The 22321-nt window shown below is 45.2% G+C and overlaps 1 long non-coding RNA gene and 1 pseudogene across 2 annotated transcripts in view; one reads left to right on the forward strand and one right to left on the reverse strand.

Annotated features, from left to right (window-relative positions):
• The window catches only part of LOC105707632 (uncharacterized), a 46266-nt gene extending 42577 nt beyond the window's left edge, over positions 1-3689 (reverse strand). For both annotated transcript variants that reach the window (XR_001105124.2, XR_001105125.2), the window contains exons 1-2: positions 3583-3689; positions 248-884 (exon numbers count right to left, since the gene is read on the reverse strand). This is a non-coding gene — a long non-coding RNA (uncharacterized LOC105707632). The remainder of the gene's footprint in view (positions 1-247; positions 885-3582) is intronic.
• A 6468-nt stretch (positions 3690-10157) lies between these two features.
• Positions 10158-11080, forward strand: LOC110569015 (translation machinery-associated protein 7-like; annotated as a pseudogene).
• The last annotated feature ends 11241 nt before the right edge of the window (positions 11081-22321 follow it).

Consider the following 22321-nt stretch of genomic DNA (forward strand, 5'->3'; position numbering starts at 1 on the left):
AGATCACGTCACTGCACTCCAGTCTAGGAGACAGAGCAAGACTGGGTCTCAAAAAAAAAAAAAAAGAAAAAAGGAAAAAGATCTCAGATCTCAGATCTCAGATCTACTCTACTCATGTAGACATCCTGCTGTGAGGTGCTGGGAACACAAAGATTAAACAATCCTTGAATATAGAATAAGGAGTTATGGACTAGAGAATTAAACAAGACTACCCACACTATTTGTGTGCTGTAATAGGAGAACTTACCAAGTGGTCTGGCAGCCCAGGGGAGACCAAATCAGAAGCAGGTGTGTGAGCAGGAAGGTAGGTCAGGGCAGGATTCCAGAAGGAAAGGATAGTGGAACTGTTCTGCTGGTTGAGCCAAGCCAGCAGAAATGGTGAAGGAAACTGGTCCAGGCTTGGTTATCAGCACAGGCTAAGATGTGGAGCCACAAGCAGCCGGAGTCTTTTGGAAAAGAAGCTAAGGTAGGATGTTAGTAGCAATGGTGTCTTAAGCTCAGGAGATCAGTGGAGAGAAGTCCTCTTTGTGAGGCAGCTCCGAGGTGCCTACATGAGTAGATGAGACTGAGGAGTGAAGACGACTCAAAAGAACATCAAGGCCAGCTGCCTGGTCTGCATTTCTTAGACACATTCTCGTGGTCTGGTGCAGCATGCAAATTCACTTCAGCATCTGCCAGAAATGAGACTTAATTTCAAAGAAACCAGGAAGTAAAAATGTCCATTAAAATAGAGGATGTATCCATCAGCACTAGACAGTACGTTTCTCCTGGCCTCCCACTGATTCATTACTATGTCTGTGGCAAGGGTGGACCAGCAAGGTGAAACTCTGAATGCAAACTTTGACTGGAATAGCTGGTCTCTTAATCTTGACACAGATGCAGATCTAAAATATAAATCAATGTGTCCTTAGTACAGCAAGGGAAAACACTCCCTTCCTCCCTTCCTTTCAGCACTTACTTGAGAAAACTTGTAAAGGAAAATTCTTTCTCTATCCCTTTGAGAGGTATGTAAATCTTTTTAAAAGCTAAATAAGCCTCTTGCCAGCTTTACAACCCAGAAATGTCTTACGCGATGACCTGGGAGCTGTCTCTTTGAAATGTAATTACCACAGAAGGTAGCGTCCCTACCTACTTCCCAGTTACTGTGGGCGAGCAGGAGTCTTAACTCCAGAAGGTGCCTTACTTCAAGGTGCAAACCTAATTCCTGTTATAAAAATGTAAGTTTATTTTTCCTTTAAATAAAACTAAATGGCTGGGCATGGTGGCTCATGCCTGTAATCCCAGCACTTTGGGAAGCCAAGGCAGTGGGTGGATGACAAGGTTGACATCAAGACCATCCTGGCCAACATGAGGAAATCCTCTCTTTACTAAAAATAATAAAAATTAGCTGGGCATGGTGGCACACGCCTGTAGTTATAGTCCCAGCTACTCGGGAGGCAGAGGCAGGAGAATCACTTGAACCCGGTAGGTGGAGGTTGCAGTGAGCCGAGATCTCACCACTGCACTGCAGCCTGGCAACAGAGTGAGACTCTGTCTCAAACAATCGATCGATAAAACTAAGTAGCTAACACAGATTATCAGCTACCAATTACCATGTGCATTTTGTATGAACTAGGTGTGACAAATGGTGTTGCCAAGTCCTCTTACTTGGAGACTAGTTACTATTGATCTTGAGAACATGTATGGTAATGGGGTGTATTTGCTTAGGTATGTAAAAGGGTGAAATTTCTTTTTTTTTTTGGAGACGGAGTTTTGCTCTTGTTACCCAGGCTGGAGTGCAATGGCACGATCTCGGCTCACTGCAGCCTCTGTCTCCTGAGTTCAGGCAATTCTCCTGCCTCAGCCTCCTTAGTAGCTGGGATTACAGGCACGCGCCACCATGCCCAGTTAATTTTTTGTATTTTTAGTAGAGACGGGGTTTCACCATGTTGACCAGGATGGTCTCGATCTCTTGACCTCGTGATCCACCCGCCTCGGCCTCCCAAACTGCTGGGATTACAGGCGTGAGCCACCGCGCCCTGCCCCAAGGGTGAAAAATTTCTTTCTGTCCTTTGCAATTTCTTTAGCTGATATCCTGTGGTGCACACCACATTTTAGCTTAATGCTTATTCTACCATAAAACTGTTTTCTCCTCTGCTTTTGTGGGTAGGTTTTTGTTGTTTTTTAGGTTGGCAGGAAATGTTAAATTATATTTCCCCAACCCGTGCCACCAAGGTTGGCTAGGGTTGGGTCTTTCAGCTCGGAGGGAAGCATCTAAATGCCCAGATGACTAATACCTGATTCAAATGTGAAAAGTCAGTTCACAAAAAAGAGGGATATGCTTCAGGGAAAGAGGCTTTCACACTCCTGTCTGCAAGTGCTGCATTTAGAAGACATCATGGACTCCCAGTGGCATTTATATTTACAGAGGCAGGAGAGCACAATGGCTGCCTAGGGCAGGCTCTTATTCAGACTGCCCAGGTGTGGATGCGGATTCCACCTTGCACTGCTAGCTATGGCACCTCAGGGAATTACTTAACTTCCCAGCGCCTTAGTTTCTCTATCTGTAAAATGGGGGATAAAATAGAGGTACCTATCTTATGACAGTGCTTGGCAGAATAGATGTTAGCATCTTTTCGATGTTAACTAGTATCATTTAGCAACATTATTTGAAGGTTTGTTACAGGCAGAGCCACTTTTGGCTTACAAAGATGGATAAAAAACAAAGTGCCTTTAGCCGGGCATGCTAGAGCGCGCCTCTAGTCACAGCTACTCGGGAGTCTGAGGCAGGAGATTCGCTTGAACCCGGGAGGCAGAGGTTGCAGTGAGCCGAGATCGCGTCACTTGCACTCCAGCCTGGTGACAAGAAGACTCTGTCTAAAAATAATAATAATAGTAATAAATAACCAAATAAAAAACAAAGTTCCTATCCCAAAAGGAATTTATAATATAGTGGTACCATAAGATCAAATCTGGGTGTAAACTTTTTTTTTTTCTTGAGATGGAGTCTCGCTCTTGTTGCCCAGGCTGGAGTGCAGTGGAGTGATCTCAGCTCACTGCCACCTCCGCCTCCCGGGTTCAAGAGATTCCTGCCTCAGCCTCCCCAGTAACTGGGATTACAGGCACCCACCACCACGCCCAGCTAATTTTTGTATTTTTAGTAGAGACGGCGGTTCACCATATTGTCCAGGATAGTCTCGAACTCCTGACCTCGTGATCTGCCCGCTTCAGTATCCCAAAGTGCTGGGATTACAGGCGTGAGCCACTGTGCCTTGCCGTAAACTAACATTTCAAGAAAAAGAAAAATAGAAAAATGAACACATGGGAGGGGAGTGGACAATGGCCAGGGGCATCATTACCCAAACTGAACTACATGTAATTATATGGTTCTATAGTTAACCGTCATAGCCTAGACTTCTTCCTGAGCTAGTTTAACAAGAAAAGCCAGAATTCTTATCAAAAGCAACAACGAATGTCAAAGCCCTGCCACAGAAAGGCTTAGACCCTGCCTTACACACCTGGAGGCACGCCCTTGATTTTTCTCATCCAGACAACATAACTGAACGGATTTTTGTAAGGTTGTAACAGTAAAGAACTATTCACTCTGAACAGTCTGAAAGCCAGCCCTGCAAGTCTTGCTTTCTGCTAAGCTCAACAGTGTGCAACTGGCTTTGTTCCTAGCGCACTAAAACAGGATTCGGAGGCCATCTTGGAAACAAAAGGGCTGTGGGCGCCGGGGGTGGAGGAGGCGGTATCCTGGCAACGGAGGCGCGCGCCCCACTGCGCAGCCGCACTCTGCCTCGCCCAGCGCCCCGCCGCGTCGGCGGGGCGGTGGAAAATTACCGCAGGTTCCTCTTAAAGGCGCCCTGACGTTTCCTGCCCGAAACCTGACTCGCTGGTCGGGCTGGGCTGCGGCTCCTCGGAAACCAAAACGTAAAGCGGGGTTCCATCCTGTCTTCCTAGAGGAAATAAAATTCAGGTCGAAGACAGTTGCCAGCGTGGTAGTAGTCTCTAACTGGGCGAATAATGTCGGAGAATAGGCTTCCTTAAAATCAAATTAAGGAAAAACCCCAAAACCAAACAAAACCAACATAAACCCTAAAGTACTGAGTTGGGCAAAAAGAGAGCTACTCAACACGGGAACGGAACAAAAGAAGGAACTTCACAAAGTCACACTGACTATGCAACAGGTTTAGGAAATGAATGGGTCCTGAAGTAATGAAAACTCATTTTTGACAAATGGATGAACAATTTTTAGCTTACTAAGAATGACCAGAAAACAGAATTAACTGATTTGATCAGAAAACGTATCGTTCTCTTTATAGATCAGTTCCTACAGTAGAATAAATAATCCCTCTTCCTTAGTCCTCACATAACTTTCCTTCAGGTTAGACACTTTTGTGATTTACAAGTTAAGCGGTAGTTTATTGGTGTCTTGCTTTTTTGAAAGAAGAAATAAATAACAGTGCCCTGGGTTTTTGCAACGTAAACATCCAAGATATATTCTACGGGACTCCATGGCTCTGAAATTAATCTCCTTACCAAGCAAAATTTACTGGGAGCCCTCCTTGAAATAACTGAATAGAAAAGAAATATTGGTCTCCCAGAAGTAGAGCTCTGGACACATTAAATATCTCTTCAGTCTATTTCCAAAGATGAAAGATACAGCCCTTCACCGGGTGCGCTGATGGTTTGCTCGGTGGTAGATGTCTGTTTGCTGTAAACAGCTGTCAGGCACACCCGTCTGGTCCTCCTGAACTCTGCTCTGATGGCAGGCATGACTGTGGTCATCAGGATGGATTCTCATGAAATATGGAGGAGATAGATGTCTCAGTCTTATCATGGCCTTGGCAAATTGATTTTTCATTCTGGGATTGAGCCGTTTTCCCCATGCTTCTCAGCCATGCTTAGCCACGTGTATTGCATCTCCACCCCAACCTCCTTTTAACACGTCCCTTTTTTTCCGACTGTAAATGCTCCCAAATTCCAGTCACCACTTCTTAGTAATTTCTGACGGACATTTCATGTTTTTCAGAATGCGGAGCTGTGATATTGGAGTACCAAACAAATGTTTTGTATGAGTTTAGACATCTAGGGACAGTGTTAGCCGGTAATTTTCAAGTTTGGATGTTGAAGGGATACTGACTTATCACAGGGAAAATTAATTACGTGTAACGAAAAGGTTGTCGTGTAGAATTGTCATCCACTTTGAAGCTTCAGAGGAATGCGATTCAGTGTCACAGGAACTGTGCCTGTGAGACTAAAATATGTGCAGCTGCAGTTGGCAGCCGCATTTTTGGTTTTCACAAAAATGAAATCTGAAAATGCCTTCTTTCAGATCACCTGTGGTTCTAACTTTTCAAAAAGTCAGGGAAAGCCTAGTGTATAACAGTATGTAATGGCTGTCAAGCTAGGCTGGTGCAGAGGCCGGGCTGGGTAGTGTCATTCCCACCTTTCCTCTGCAGGGAAGTGGCATTTTATAGCCCAGACCGCTCTGCAGGGTTTCTAATGGCCTACAGCAGCCCCACTGCCATACCTGGGGAGAATCTCCCTTTAACTAAGACATACTGCAGAATAGAGACTTCAAGAAAATATACTGAGAATGCAGGTGGAAAGATACAGGAGGATTTGCCCTCTCAAATACAATTCTGTTAAGTGGCTAAACTCTGATGTTTAAAATATAATAAAAGAGTTTTGAAGAAAGCAAAGTGTTTAAATACATGTAGAAGAGCAAGCAGAGTTGGAAGACTGGTTGTCTATTTAACAAAGATGATTAAATTGCACAGTTCATAAAATTATCTAAGAATTACAGGATCTGAGTGCAAGAAGGCAGGGTTTGGAAATGTGGCCTTCGAGGTAAGGCTGCCAGATAAAATACATCGTCAAATTTGAATTTCAGATAAACTGAATAAACTTTTTAGTGTAAGTAGTATTTGGGACATACATTTAAAAAGATAGTTTGGGCCAGGCGTGGCGGCTCATGACTGTAATCCAAGCACTTTGGAGGCCAAGGCGGGCGGATCACCTGAGGTTGGGAGTTCAAGACCAGCCTGACCAACATGGTGAAACCCTATCTTAAAAAAAAAAAAGATAGTTTGTTGTTTGTGATTCAATTTTTTCCTATTTTTTCTTTTCCCTTATCTCGAAAGATATCAATGTGATTCCAATTTAACTGGGCCACTTGTGCTTTTATTTGCTAAATCTAGCAATCCTAGTTTAAGGGTCTGCACGCTCAAAGAGGGCACATGTAATTAGGTTTCTACACCTGTATTAGAATGGCAAACACCACCAGAAAGCTGGTCCAGTTCAAGGTGCCACGCCAAGATGTGACTGTGACAAACAGCACACAGGTGTGTTGCCCCTAATAAGTAACTTGAGGGATAGCCTTCAAGTGCAGCGCATCCAACTATTATGTGCACTTACTATTAACTTGTTCATCCATCCATTCATGAAACAATTATTTATTGAGTGCCTGCTATGTGCCAGGCATAAATTCTGGGGAGAGTAAGATAAAGCAAAAATCCCTGTCTCTGAAGAGTCCTTCTTTTTGTCTGGAGGACTAACATGTAAAATGATAATTGCCATAAATGATGAGTGATCACACAGTTTGATTAGAGAGAAACTGGAAACCTCAAGTTAAGCTTATCTAAGATTGATGGGTGGGGCGGAGGACAGAGAAGCTTCAAAGAGAAAGTGACTTCCATGAGCTGGTCTCAAAGGAGTCTAAGCTGGCAGAGTTAAGGACCTCAGTAAAGGGACTGGCATGAATAAAGGCAACAAGTGGGTGAGGACATTGTGGATATTTAAAAACAAAACAGGCCAGGCGCAGTGGCTCACGCCTGTAATCCAAGCTCTCTGGGAGGCCGAAGCAGGTGGATCACGAAGTCAGGAATTCGAGACCAACCAGGCCAATATGGTGAAACCCTGTATCTACTAAAAATACAAACATTAGCCTGGCATGGTGGCACATGCCTGTGATCCCAGCTACTCAGGAGGCTGAGTAAGGAGAATCGCTTGAATCCAGGAGTTGGAGGTTGTGGTGAGCTGAGATCATGCCATTGCACTCCAGCCTGGCCAACAGAGTGAGACTCTGTCTCAAAAAATAAAAATAAACAAATAAAAACGACAAAACCAACAAGTTACAGGTTACAGAAACATAGTGAAAAGTCAGCTGTAGCAGGAGCCACAGCAAGATTTGCTGGAGATGTCTGATAATGCAGGCTGGGGTGAGATTGTAAAAGTGTCTAAATAGCTCAAAGTCTCCTGTGCACAAGCAGCCTGTGATAAGGGCGGTGGTGAAAGAGATCAGTAATGGGAGACTTTTCCATTAACTCTTACAAAATGTGTAAAGAAATTAAAACTGACTTCAAAAATGTGTATGTGCACATGCATATCACTTTACAATGGATCCTAGTAACATAAAAATGAATACAGTATACTTCTAGATACTCTCAGCTTTCCAGGGAAACCTTCAATACACAAGATAAGTGCTGTAATATAATAGAAGTAAACACCGTGAAAAGTCTGGGAGTATGAAGGAAGGAGAAACTCCTGGAAGGAACAGAGAGGGCCAGCCAGGGCATCTCAAAGGAAGAGATGTTAGATTTTTTTTAATTAAAAAATTTAATATATATGCAAATATAGTTAGACATTTTCCAAACAATACAAAAGAGTATAGAGTGAAAAGAAAATCTTTCTTCACCCAAACCCTTGACTACCCATCAGAAGCACCCACCACCTTCCCATTAATATAAATATCACTCCTTTCTTTTTTCTTATACAAATAAATGCATTTTCTATGTATTTTATTTTTATTTTTTGAGATGGAGTTTCGATCTTGTTGCCCAGGCTGGAGTGCAATGGGGCGATCTCCAGTCACCACAACCTCCGTCACCTGGGTTCAAGCGGTTCTCCTGCCTCAGCCTCCCGAGTAGCTAGAATTACTGACATGTGCCACCACACCCAGCTTATTTTGCATTTTTAGTAGAGACGGGGTTTCTCCATGTTGGTCAGGCTGGTCTCAAACTCCCAACCAGAGGTGATCCACTCACCTCCCAAAGTGCTGGGATTACAGGCGTGAGCCACTGCACCCAGCCTATCTCTATCCACTGATTTCTAAAAAAATATTGTTAAATGAAAAAAAAAATAGGTCAGGCGCGGTGGCTCACGCCTGTAATCCCAGCATTTTGGGAGGCAGAAGCAGGAGGATCACGAGGTCAGGAGATCGAGACCATCCTGGCCAAAATGGTGAAACCCCGTCTCTACTAAAATATAAAAAATTAGCCAGGCGTGATGGCATGTGCCTGTAATCCCAGCTACCTGGGAGGCTGAAGCAGGGGAATCGCTTGAATCCGAGAGGCAGAGGTCACAGTGAGCCGAGATCAAACCACTGTACTCCAGCCTGGGCAACAGAATAAGACTCCGTCTCAAACAAACAAACAAGCAAGCAAACAAATAAACAAACAAAGTCAGTGCATTTGGAGCTGCTCTCTTATTTTTTATTATTTTTTTTTATAGAGATGGGGTTTCACCGTGTTGGCCAAGCTGGTCTTGAACTCCTGACCTCGTGATCCACCCACCTCAGCCTCCCAAAGTGCTGGGATTACAGGCATGCACGACCGCACCTGGCCTGCTCTCTTCTTTTTATTAGTCCCATAATATTTCACTATATGAATAAGTCAGTATGCTCTATTGGACTTGTAGAGTTTTTTAATTTTTATTTTATTTTATTTTATTTTGAGACAGAGTTTCGCTCTTGTTACCCAGACTGGAGTGCAGTGGCACGATCTCAGTCACCACAACTTCTGCCTCCTGGGTTCAAGCAATTCTCCTGCCTCAGCCTCCCGAGTAGCTGGGACTACAGGCGCGCTCCACCATGCCCAGCTAATTTTTGTATTTTTAGTAGAGACGGGGTTTCACCGTGTTGACCAGGATGGTCTCAATCTCATGACCTCATGATCCACCCACCTCGGCCTCCCAAAGTGCTGGGATTATAGGCGTGAGCCACCGCGCCCAGCCAAGTTTTTTTATTTTTTTGAGACAGAGTCTTGCTCTGTCGCCAGATTGGAGTGCAGTGGCACAACTTTGGCTCACTGCAACCTCTGCCTCCCGGGTTCAAGTGATTCCCCTACCTCGGCCTCCCGAGTAGCTGGGATTACAGGCACACGCCATCATGCCCGGCTAATTTTTAATATTTTAGTAGAGACAGGGTTTCACCATGTTGGCCAGGATGGTCTTGATCTGACCTCCTGATCCTCCCACCTCTGCCTCCCAAAGTGCTGGGATTACAGGTGTGAGCCACCTCGCCTGGCCGGACTTGCAGAATTTTGTAATTTTTCGCTATTAGAAAGAGTATCTTTATAGATTCTCTATTTGCCCCTGTGTGAGGATATCTACAGGATATATTCCTAGAAGTGGAATCCCTGGATTCATTTAAATTTAAATTACATTTTAATTCCATTTAAATGTTGATAGTTAGTGTAAAATTCCTCTTCAGGCCAGCCACAGTGGCTCATGCCTGTAATCCCAACATTTCGGGAGGCTGAGGCAGGAGGATTGCTGGAGCCCAGGAGTTTGACACAAGCAACATAGGGAGACCCCATCTCTAAGAAAAATTTTTTCTTTTAATTAGCTGGGCTTAGTGGTGCATGCCTATAATCCCAGCTACTCAGGAGGCTGAGGCAGGAGGATTGCTTGAGCCCAGGAGGTAGAGGTTGCAGTGAGCTATGATCACACTATTGCACTCCAGCTTGGGTGACAGAGCGAGACCTCATCTAATAAAAAAAAAAAAATCCTCAGGCTGGGCGCAGTGGCTCACACCTGTAATCCCAGCACTTTGGGAGGCCGAGGTGGGTGGATCACGAGGTCAGGAGATTGAGATCGTCCTGGCCAACATAGTGAAACCCCGTCTCTACTAAATATACAAAAATTAGCTGGGTGTGGTGGCGTGTGCCTGTAATCCCAGCTACTCGGGAGGCTGAGGCAGGAGAATCGCTCGAACCTGGGAGGCAGAGGTTGCGGTGAGGCAAGATCGTGCCTCTCTCTGCACTCCGACCCGGCTACAGAGCAAGACTCCATCTCAAAAAAAAAAAAAAAAAAACTTCAAAGAAGTTATGTCAGTTTACACTTTCATCATCAGGATAATAAGGCTTGAGTGGAGTTTTGATGAATGAGTACTTTACTAAGCAGATAAAAGAACAAAGAGCATGTTTAAAGGGAAGACTGATTCAAGGAACGGCAAGCAGCTCAATAGGCTGAGGGCTAGAGACCAATTGGAAGGCAACTGGCCAAAGGAGAAGGAGGTGCTGAGGGCAGGCAGAAGATGGGTTAAGGAAGAAGGATTCATCATTACCACTATCTACTGAGAATTTATTATTTGTGCCAGGCATTTTGCTAAGCAGTACATACCGTCCAGCATTCATCCAATCCTTGTAACAAATAAAGAAATATTTGCAGTTTACAAGGTAGGAAACTGAAGCTCAGAAATAACCTGCTCAACGTTACACAGTTTGGAAAGGACAGAACTGGACTCCAACTCTAGCTTCCTCTGACTCCCAAGTTCCAGTTCTTAACCACAGTTCCACAGGGCCTTGAAAGAACCTGGAGCAAGGCTTTAGGGCTATTTGATACGGGGGAGGAGGAGAAATTTGGGGAAGACTAGTAGTGATACACAGGCTTAGGGCCCTGACCTTGCTGGAATGTGCCCATGAGAGAACAGAGTTAAAAATATAGCAGGAGCAGAGTTGATGGCTGACACCTGTAATCCCAGCACTCTGGGAGGCCGAGGCAGGCGGATCACTTGAGGTCAGGAGTTTGAGACCAGCCTGACCAACATGGTGAAACTCTGTCTCTATCAAAAACTACAAAAATTAGCCAGACGAGGGTCTGGGAAAGGGGCGGCAGGCGCCATGTCTGGCCGGGAAAGTGGCAAGAAGAAGCCCCTGAAACAGCCCAAGAAACAGGCCAAGGAGATGGATGAGGAAGATCAGGCTTTCAAGCAGAAACAAAAAGAAAAGCAGAAGAAACTCGAAGAGCTAAAAGCAAAGGCCGCGGGGAAGGGGCCCCTGGCACAGGTGGAACTAAGAAATCTGGCAAAAAGTAAGCTGTTCCTTGTCCCTGAGGAGATGGTGACCCTTTATTTCATCCATATTTAAACATCTGTATTCCCTGCCATAACATCTTTTGCCACCTATAGCTGGAATTAAGTGTTGTCTTAGAGCCTGTTGTACATTTAAGAATAAACTTTTGGGCCGGGCACGGTGCCTCACACCTGTAATCCCAGCACTTTGGGAGGCCGAGGTGGGCAGATTACCTGAGGTCAGGAGTTCCAGACCAGCCTGGCCAACAAGGAGAAAACCCATCTCTATAAAAAAAGAAAACAAAACAAAACAAAAAAAAGAATAAACTTTTGTATAAACAAAAAAATAGCCAGACATGGTAGTGTGCACCTGTAGTCCCAGCTACTAGGGAGGCTGAGGCAGGGGAACTGCTCAAATCCCCAGAGGTGGAGGCCGCAGTGAGCCTAGGCAACAGAGGGAGTCTCTGTCAAAAAAAAAAAAAAAAAAAAGACGGTGATCAGAATTAATAGCCCAAGGAAAGAGCGTTGCATTCTCTGGAATTGTTTTTAAGATGAAAGATGACCATGCGATCATGTACTGGCTGCTAATTGATATCTTCCCATTATTCATGCCTTTGTTTTATTCCTCTTTACTGTTCTGTGTTCTCTAAGATCATTTTGAGAGAGCAAAGGAATGATTGTGGCAAGCACAGCGTAATTTAGAAATCACAGACTACTGAACTCACCAACTTAGCAGCCAAGACTCTGCCGTCTACAGTCTAGGACATGAGACAACCTATGTATAGATTGCCTCTTTCATTTCTGGCAGGACTGAGTAAAGAGGTAAATTTGGGCTGGGCGCGGTGGCTCAAGCCTGTAATCCAAGCACTTTGGGAGGCCGAGGTGGGCAGATCATGAGGTCAAGAGATCGAGACCATCCTGGTCAACATGGTGAAACCCCGTTTCTACTAAAAATACAAAAAAATTAGCTGGGCATGGTGGCGCGTGCCTGTAGTCCCAGCTACTCAGGAGGCTAAGGCAGGAGAATTGCTTGAACCCAGGAGGCGGAGGTTGCGGTGAGCCGAGATCGCGCCATTGCACTCCAGCCTGGGTAACAAGAGCGAAACTCCATCTCAAAAAAAGAAAAAAAAAAAAAAAAGAGGCAAATTTCCAAGACATTTTCCTTTCATTGCTAGGCAGTAACTGTACCTGAGTAGCATGGTATTTTCTTAGGCCCTTGCGATTGAAACAATTTTTTTTCTTCTTCTCCTGTCTCTTCTTCCTCAGTCATATCAGTAGCAGATATTAAATTAAAGCTTTAAGGAGATAGGCTCCTACGAGCTATGGCTTCCACAAGCTGTTCAAAGTCAAGTGTTCCCTAAAACAACTGAAATGCAAAATATTCATCATTATCTGCTTTGGGCATCAGCTATGAAATATGAATGATAAAACAAAAATACCTACAGCTGTTTTGAAAGGATCACCGTGAATCTCTGGTAACAGATTTTAATCTCAGATGCACAACGCTTGTTTACCTAAAAAAAAGAAAATAAAACTTCTCATGCTTATTATTGTGGTTCTATAGAATCAGACTACTTAATAATTTTGCAAAGGTTTACTTGGAGACTTTGAATTCACCTGAAATACTGTAATTCAAGAGATCAACCTCTGCACTAGGTTACTGTCACTAAAAGGAAGACTGCTATAGAATAATGACTGCCATCTATGGTAGTTCTTTTTTTTCTTTTTGAGATGGAGTTTCACTCTTGTTGCCCAGGCTGTAGTGCAATGGCGCAATCTGGGATCACTGCAACCTCTGACTCCTGGTTCAAGCGAGTCTCCTGCCTCAGCCTCCTGAGTAGCTGGGATTACAGGCACCCACCACCATGCCCAGCTAATTTTGTATTTTAAGTATAGACGAGTTTCATCACATTGACCAGGCTGGTCTCCAACTCCTGACCTCAGGTACATCACCTGAGGTCTCCTAAAGTGCTAGGATTACAGGCGTGAGCCACTGCACCTGGCCTATGGTAGTCCTTAAAGCCCCATAGCCTTTTACTATTCTTAAGAAATTGTTGGCCAGGCATGGTGGCTTGTAATCCCAGCACTTTGGGAGGCTAAGACAGGTGGATGACGAGGTCAGGAGATTGAGACCATCCTGGCCAACATGGTGAAACCCTCTCTACTAAAAAAATACAAAAATTAGCTGGGTGTGCACCTGTAATCCCAGTTACTCTGCAGGTTGAGGCAGAAGAATCTCTTGAACCCAGGAGGTGGAGATTGCAGTGAGCCGAGATTGAGCCACTGCACTCCAGCCTGGCAACAGGGTGAGACTCTGTCTCAAAAAAATAAAAGTGTTCATTCTACTGGAATTTATTTTATTACAAGAACAGTAAGCAAAAGGACTTCATTTAAAGAAAAACTAGGGAGGTGACCAGGCGAGGTGGCTCATGTTTGTAATCCCAACACTTTGGGAGGCTGAGGCTGGCAGATCACCTGAGGTCAGGAGTTCAAGACCAGCCTGGCCAACGTGACAAAACCCCATCACTATCAAAAAACACAAAAATTAGCCGGGCATAGTGGCATTCACCTGTAGTCCCAGTTACTTGAGAGACTGAGGCAGGAGAATCACTTGAACCCAGGAGGTAGAGGCTGCAGTGAGCTGAGATCGTGCCACTGTACTCCAGCCGGTGGAACAGAGTGAGAGACTGTCTCAAAAAAAAATTTATATATTATATATATACTTTATATATTATATATATTTATATATATATTGTAAGGCTGGTCACCTCGCCTGGAGCTCGGACCCCCTCCCCCCGAGAGCTCGGACACGTCCACCCCCCTCACACAGCCTAGCCCTCCCTTAATAAACCCCACAAAAATGCAAATGAAGTCTTGTAACTCTAGCCAATAGCAGCCGAGTCCTGTATGCAAACGAAATCTTGTAACTCTACCCAACAGCAGTCTTGCCTTGCCCACACCTTGCTCTCCCACAACCAATCGAACACCTTCACTCCCTATAAAACCCAACGTCTGAGAGGAGTCCATGTGACTTCTCCGGCCCCTCCTGTCAGACCGCAGAACCTCGCCCGGGAGCCTGAATAAATTCTTCACATTGGATCTTCTTGTGCTGGCCTCAGTTTCTTCATTTTAAACTCGGTAAGAACCTAACAACCCTTACATATATGAGGTGACAAGAACTGATTCCCCAAGGAAAGGGTGTTGCATTTTCTGTGGTTTTAAGATGATCACGTACTAGTTGTTAATTGATATTTTCCCATCATGCATGCCTTTTTTTCTTTTTTGAGACGGAGTTTCGCTCTTGTTGCCCAGGCTGGAGTGCAATGGCGAGATCTCTGCTCACCACAACCTACGCCTCCCAGATTCAAGCGATTCTCCTGCTTCAGCCTCCAGAGTAGCTGGCATTACAGGCATGCGCCACCACACCTGGCTAATTTTTATATTTTTAGTAGAGATCAGTCCCAAAGTGCTGGGAATACAGGTGTGAGCCACCGTGCCCGGCCCATGCCTTTGTTTGATTCTTCTTTACTGTTCTGTATTCTCTAAATCATTTTTAGAGAGCAAAGGAATGATTGTGGCAAGCACAGTATAATTCTGGAATCACAGACTATTGAACAGTTTCCTCATAGGAAATATCCAAAGATCCGAAACACTCATCTAGAGGAGAAACTTCAGAACTACTAGGTCACCTTTCTTTGAAAAGAGCTACCTTTCCTCCTCCTGTGGATAAAGGTCTACAAGCACATTCACAATAAAATAACTGAAAATAGCTAATAAAATGATGCTATTAATATGAGATGCTTAAAGGTCTTCAGTCAAAAAAAAAAAAAAAGAAAAAAAAAAAAACCAAACAGACTGGGTGTGGTGGCTCATGCCTATAATACCAGCACTTTGGGAGGCCTAGGTGGGTGGATCACCCAAGGTCAGGAGTTTGAGACTAGCCTGGCCAACATAGGGAAACCCCGTCTCTACTAAAACTACAAAAAAAGAAAAAAAAAATTAGCCTGGCATGGTGGCATGTGCCTGTCTGTAATCCCAGCTACTCCGGGGGCCAAGGTAGGAGAACTGCTTGATCCAAGGGGGCAGAGGTGGTGACAGTGAGCTGAGATTGAGCCATTGTACTCCAGCGTGGGCAAAAAGAGCGAAACTTCATCACAAACAAAACAAAACAAAACAATTCAAAGAACAAAGCCAAATGTTTGTTTACATTTAAATACTTTTAGAGCAAAGTTTATATACTTGCTGCACATCAGAAAGAAAATTTCAGCTATTAGTTTCTTTTGCATCACATCTGTACATAGAAATGACCTTGTTAAAAAGGAAAACAGGTTTCCCTAGTATTAGCAGGTTGACAGTGAGGGGAGTGAAAGGAGTCTTTCTTTCTTTCTTTTTTTTTTTTAAGACGGGGTTTCACCGTGTTGGTCAGGCTGGTCCTGAACTCCCGACCTCAGGTGATCTGCCCGCCTTGGCCTCCAAAGTGCTTGGATTACAGGCGTGAGCCACCATGCCTGGCCTAGGAGTCTTTCAAATATTTAACTTGAAGTTAATGTCCACGTCTGGTACTTTTTGGACACACATCCATATTTTAAAAAACATCAAGAATATACAATTTACAATTGTCAAAAAAAAAAACAAAAAAAACCAATATCAATTTTGAAGAGTGAGGGCAATTAAAGTTGATACAAGATTTGAGCTAGGTTGGGTATGAAATACAATTAACAATTTGGTTTGGAGAGTCAAAACATGTATCAAAGAACCATAAACAACGCATAGTAAATCTTGTTTTACAGAAACAGGTACAAACTTTTTGTATTAAAATTTTCACGCCAGCATTATTTACAGGAGCATAAAAGGAGCTGCATACAGCATCTTGGGCCTGTAGTCCCAGCTACTTGGGAAGCTGAGACTGGAAGACTGCTTCAGCCCAGGAGTTCCAAGCTGCAGTGCACAATGATCTCACCTGGGCAACACCCGTCTCAGTTAACAAATCTGGTGTACAATAAGATAATTTTTATTTTTTTTTTTTGAGACAGAGTCTCACTCTATTGCCCAGGCTGGAGTGCAGTAGCGCGATCTTGGCTCACTACAACCTCTGCCACCTGGGTTCAAGCAATTTTTCTGCCTCAGTCTCCCGAGTAGCTGGGATTACAGGCGCCTGCCGCCACGCCCAGTTTAAGAGAATTGTTAATGGTTAATTACGGCATACTCATCTGCTGGATGGAATACTGTGCAGACTCTAAAAGTCTTGAAGATTCTTATTGACATAAAAAAGTACATTATACGTAGATAAATGCAAAATGTACATTATAAAACTATGTCTAGTACTATTTTAAGACAAATACAGATGTGCAGATGATTAGCTTAATAGCGGTAATAAGTAGTCACATTTTGGGTAATTTTCTTGGAATTTTTCATGCTTTCTGTTGAGCATAATTTGCTTCAGTAATATGAAATAAAACAATTTCTAAATGTTAGTAAACAAGGTAACAAATTGTACACACAGCATAATCCCCCCAAAACAAACAAGTTTAACCTAGAAGAACAAGTAACTGCATTAGAGTAGGACTTTTTAAAATTTTCTTCTACCTTTTTTTTTAAAAGTTCTTAGAATAAGGTATTTTAAAATTTAAAATACATTTTCTCTTTTCTTTCTTTCTTTTTTTTTTTTTTTTTTGAGACGGAGTTTCGCTCTTGTTACCCAGGCTGGAGTGCAATGGCGTGATCTCGGCTCATCGCAACCTCTGCCTCCTGGGTTCAAGCAATTCTCCTGCCTCAGCCTCCCGAGTAGCTGGGATTACAGGCATGCGCCACCATGCCCAGCTAATTTTTTGTATTTTTAGTAGAGACGGGGTTTCACCATGTTGACCAGGATGGTCTTGATCTCTTGACCTCGTGATCCACCCGCCGGCCTCCCAAAGTGCTTGGATTATAGGCGTGAGCCACCGCGCCCGGCCCATTTTCTCTTTTTCAATAGGAAGCCTGTGTTAATGAAAGTCTGTAACAAGACCTGAAGCTGCTCTCTAAAGCTTGTGCTCCGGTATGCCAGTGGTATTTGCAGAAAAAGTTGTCCGAGATTTTATCTGAACCATATGTACAAAATTGATCGAAAAGGGGATAATCACTGCAGAATCTAAGGACACAAACCGGGCAGGGTCCTTTGGGGGAAATGCTATGAAGGAAAGATGCATTTTTCTCAGACTGGGGAGGGAGGGTTCCTAACCCTTCTAAGGTTAAAGGATTCTTTAGAAACTCTGTCCACCCCTTATTTGCCAAACGATGGATAAGTCTGAAGTGAAGCCTCAAAGGACATAGATACACAAAGGAGTGGCTAAAGGGACATTCTCTTAAACCTCTGACTGGGGCAAAAATCCACACTTAAGCCTTAAAATAGAACCCTTGACCACTCCCTCTCCTGCCCACTTCGCATTATACCATTAATAGTAATGCAGTTTTGATCACAGCTCAAGTGTTAAAAATCCCTAGCAGTCTGAAGAAACCATAAGGGATCTCTTCATAAAGAAAATGTCGTTTCCCCAGCTGTCACTGTCGTGTGCCCTCCCTCGGAACGCTTATTACATTCAGGCTTTTTAATAATTATTATTACTTAAACCTCCCAAACCTTCAGGGAGGAAAGTATTATTTTGTTTAAGAAAAGGAAGAAAAAGTCACATTTCAGAGGCATGCCAATGGCCTCACATATTACTTAAAAAGCATGAGAGAATCCGAATCCTAAATGTAAGATGACACATTTATAAATAAAACCAAGGACAAATGTCTCTTTTATTCTAAATATACCATCACATTCTGAGCAGCTGGGGTTAACTATTTTTATCCACACTGGCTACTTTGCATCTCAAACTAATGTAAAATAAAAACGGTGGTTTGAAATGAAAATGGGCCTGGGGCAGTTGCCCCGGCAGAGAGTGAAAGACTCGGTCTTTCAGCGCTAGATTCATGCTGGACATGAAGGGGAAGCTGTGGGCCCTTAGCACTTGACGACTGTGCTTGCTTTCTTTCATTTTATATTACAGGACGACCGTTGTCTAAATTTTTATTTCCTGAAAAGGTGTCCAAGATGGCTGACATAAATTAACAGAATTTCAGACCTTTACCACACATTCAAGGTCCTAGGGCAGCTCCCGTCTACGGTTAAAAAAAAAAAAAGAAAAATAAAAAATTCCAGCATTTGGACGGGGCGGGGAAGCTACTTTAAAACTCAAATCATTGAGATTTGGGTTGGAGGAAGGCAGGAAGGGTTTTTTCTAACGCTTTGCACAAGCGCAGAAAACGGTCACCAAAGCTGCTGCGAAGGCAAGAGTCAGTGCATTAATTGGATCCAAGAGGACTCGCCTCGTTGGATTTGCAGCAGCCTAATATCTCGCTCAGAAAGAGAACGCCCAGAGGAAGTCTTCTGCCTTCTTTGTTCGCGGGGAGCAGCAAATGCAGGGACAAAACAAACGGGCCCCGATTGGGAAGCACGCTAGTAGCTTTGCCGGACTGCGCCGCGGTATCCCCCGCAGGGCCTGGGTCTATGAACTCCCAGAAGGCTGAGGTAGCGTCCGCTAGGCGTTGGTTGCCCCGCCCAGACCCAGGTGAGGTCAAACACCCTCCAAGGCTGCTCAGCTCGCCCGGTCTCTCACGCGGCCCTTTAAGTGGCTCGCAGCCTCAAGGGCGTCGCCTGACCCCGCCCCCAGCCGCCGCCATCTTGTTGTTTTCCCCTGTCCCTCTTGGCCGGCCACGTGGCGCTGCGCTGCGGAAGCGAAGGCACCGCCCCAACTTCCGGCAGGACTGGTTCCAGCCGCCCGCGGGATGCAGACGCGCGGCTGCCCCCTGGTGGCTGGCCTCGGGGCTTCGGCCGCACCCTGCCCCGCTTCCTCCGCCATTTCATTGCCTGCCCGCTGCACGTCCGCGCTCCGCTGCCAGCGTTGGCGCAGCCGCGCGCTCCGAGGGCGGGGCTGTTCCGAACACCACGTCAAGTGCGAGAGGTTTTTTTAGTCTGGGTCACTGAGGGCTAGAGGGTCACCTACATATTTACACACATTTAATTCTACTTAATGTCTTACTTTGTTTTATATGCTGGAATCAGGGTCTCACTCTGTCTCCCAGGCCAGAGTGCAGTGGGGCGACCACGGCCTCGAGCTGCCAGGCTCAAGGGATCCGCCCGCTTCAGCCTCCCAAAATGCTGGGATTACAGGCGTTGAGCCACCAGCCCCGGGAGACTTAATTTAAAGAGAAAACGCCACAGGGTTGCCTGGAGGTGTTTTGGAGCGCGGTGCTCAGTGCTTCCCGACGAGGACCCAGCCTTGGTTTTCAGACCTGGCTTCTTACGGGAGCCCCAAGCCATTTCAGGTCAGGGCATTTCCCGAGCGGCCCCGGATCCGTAGCGCGGAGTGACGCTGGAATCCGTGGGTACGACGAGCGCCGGGAGGGCGCGGTGCAGCCGGAGGTGGGGGCGGGGGAGGCGCGTGGGGCCGCGCAGCTATGGAGACCTAGTCAGCACCCTCTGCCAAAACCTAGTTCTTGCTTTTCGGACGTTCCCCTCCCTTCCAAGCTGCTCCTGCCACTCCCATTTCATCTGCAAACCGATGTTGGTTTCTGGAACGTTTGCCTTGAGCAAGGCGTGCGTTGTCTTAGGTAATCCTCTTAGCAGCCTTTGACATAGAAGCTGTTTCTACACACACTGGCGCTCAGAGGGAGTCCCTTGCTCATGCGGTAGAGCCTGGTTGGAATCGAGAGCATCTGTTTCCACTAGAGGTTGAGGTTCTCAGATGGCCCTCCAGCCAGCAACTGGAAGCTCGTTGGAAATGCCACTATGACGGGTCTATCCCAGACCTTCTGAATGGGAAACTCTGAGGACGGCGATGGGTGGGGCCCGACAAGCTGTGGTGACTAGGCACTAAGGTGATTCCCAGGCACACTGAAGACCCCTCCCTCACGTCTCCCAGGGCAAGGAAAGGGAGACTTGCCTTTATTGAGTGCTGATTCCATGCTAGGATCTAGGTTAGGCATTTTGCATAATTCTTTTTGATGTAATCCTTCTCGCCACTATTTTATTTTTTTAAAAAAATATTTTTAAATTATTATTTTTGAGACGAAGTCTAACTCTGTTGCCAGGCTGGAGTGCGATGGTGCAATCTTGGCTCACTGCAACCTCTGCCTGCCAGGTTCAAGCGATTCTCCTGCCTCAGCCTCTGGAGTAGCTGGGACTACAGGCACCTGCCCGGCTTATTTTTGTATTTTTAGTAGAGTCGGGGTTTCACCATGTTGGCCAGGATGGTCCTGGTCTCGATCTCCTGACCTCGTGAACCACCCACCTCGGCCTCCCAAAGTGCTGTAATTACAGGCATAAGCCACTACACCCTAGCGACCACTCTTTTATAGAAGAGGAAACTGTAGCTCAAACTTTCCATGAGTTTAGAGTGCCAATATTTATGTGAAATAGTGTAAGATTATATGTGCCATTTGCTTGCACCGTGTATGCATAAAATACTTCTGGAAGGGTATCATGGTGTTATCATAGTTTGACTTACAGGGAGAGGAGGATGTAGGTTGCTAGGGTGACTGAGTTGGGAATTTTTTGTTAAGATCTAGTAACTTAAGACTTTGGACCATATGAATCTATTACTTGCTCCAGGTAAAACTGAACAGTTGAAAAGTACTCTAAGGTTAGACATAGTGGCTCAAATCTGTAATTCCAGTTCTTGGAGAGGCTGAGGTTGGAAGATAGCTTGAGTTCAGGAGTTTGAGACTGGCCTGGGCAACATAGACCACCTCCCCATCTCTATTTAAGAAATATACACTAAGTGCTGGGCACGGTGGCTCACGCCTGTAATCCCAGCATTTTGGGAGGCCAAGGCAGGTGGATCACTTGAGGACAGGAGTTTGAGACCAGCCTGGCCAACATGGTGAAACACCTTCTCTACTAAAATTACAGAAAGTTATCCAGGCGTGGTGATGCACACTTGAAATTCCAGCTACTCTGGAGGCGCTGAGGCAGGAGGATCTCTTGAGCCCGATGGTCGAGGCTGCAGTGAGCCCTGATGGTGCCACTGTACTCCAGCCTGGGTGACAAAGTGAGACCCATTCTTGATAAATAAATAAGTGAACAAATAAAGTACTTGCCTGTAGGCTTGTGGTGAGGTTGAATTGTGTCATGGTATATAACTTATTTGGAAGGTTGCTGGGCGCAGTCATTGTTAGATAAATAAAAAAAATCAGGCCGGGCGCGGTGGCTCATGCCTGTAATCTCAGCACTTTGGGAGGCCGAGGCGGGCGGATCACGAGGTAAGGAGATTGAGACCATCCTGGCCAACATGGTGAAACCCCGTCTCTACTAAAATACAAAATACTAGCCAGGTGTGGTGTCGAGAGCTTGTAGTCCCACCTACTCGGAAGGCTGAGACAGGGGGATCGCTTAAACCCAGGAGGCAGAAGTTGCAGTGAGCCGACATCGTGCCACTGCACTCCAGCCTGGAGACAGAGTGAGACTCCATCTCAAAAAAAAAAAGAAAGAAAAAAACAGAGATGTAGAAATAAAAGTTTGATGGAAGTTCAGAGGAGGTTTTTGTTTTTTTTTTTGATACAGAGTCTCACTCTGACTCCCAGGCTGGAGTGCAGTGGCATGATCTCGGCTCACTGCAACCTCTGCCTCTTGGGTTCAAACAATTCCAGAGGAGAAAAATATTGTTTATTTTGTACCTAGAACCTCATTGCTAGATGAGATTATAAAGACCTGTGACTATTTTACACATTTGTTCTTTTTTTTTGTTGTTTTGTTTTTGGAGACAGAGTCTTGCTCTATCGCCCATGCTGGAGTGCAGTGGTGTGATCTCGGCTCACTGCAACCTCCGCCTTCTGGGTTCAAGTGATTCTCCTGCCTCAGCCTCCTGAGTAGCTGGGATTATAGGTGCATGTGAACACGCCTGGCTAATTTTTGTATTTTTAGTAGAGACAGGGTTTCACTATGTTGGTAGGGCTGGTCTCGAACTCCTAACAGGTGACCCACCCGCTTCAGCCTCCTAAAGTGCTGGGATTACAGGCTTGAGCCACTGCACCCGGCCTCAATTTTTTTTTTTTTTTTTAGGCTTAATCTTGCTCTGTTGCCAGGCTGGAGTGCAGTGGCACAATCTCAGCTTACTGCAACTTCCATCTCTTGGGTTCAAGTGATGCCTCTGCCTCAGCCTCCTGAGTAGCTGGGACTACAGGTGTGTGCCACTACACTGGGCTAATTTTTTGTATTTTAGCTGGGTGTGGTGGCACACGCCA

This window comes from Aotus nancymaae, unplaced genomic scaffold (assembly GCF_030222135.1).
Source record: "Aotus nancymaae isolate 86718 unplaced genomic scaffold, 86718_ANA_hifiasm-v0.15.2.pri h1tg000014l, whole genome shotgun sequence".
NCBI lineage: Eukaryota > Metazoa > Chordata > Mammalia > Primates > Aotidae > Aotus > Aotus nancymaae.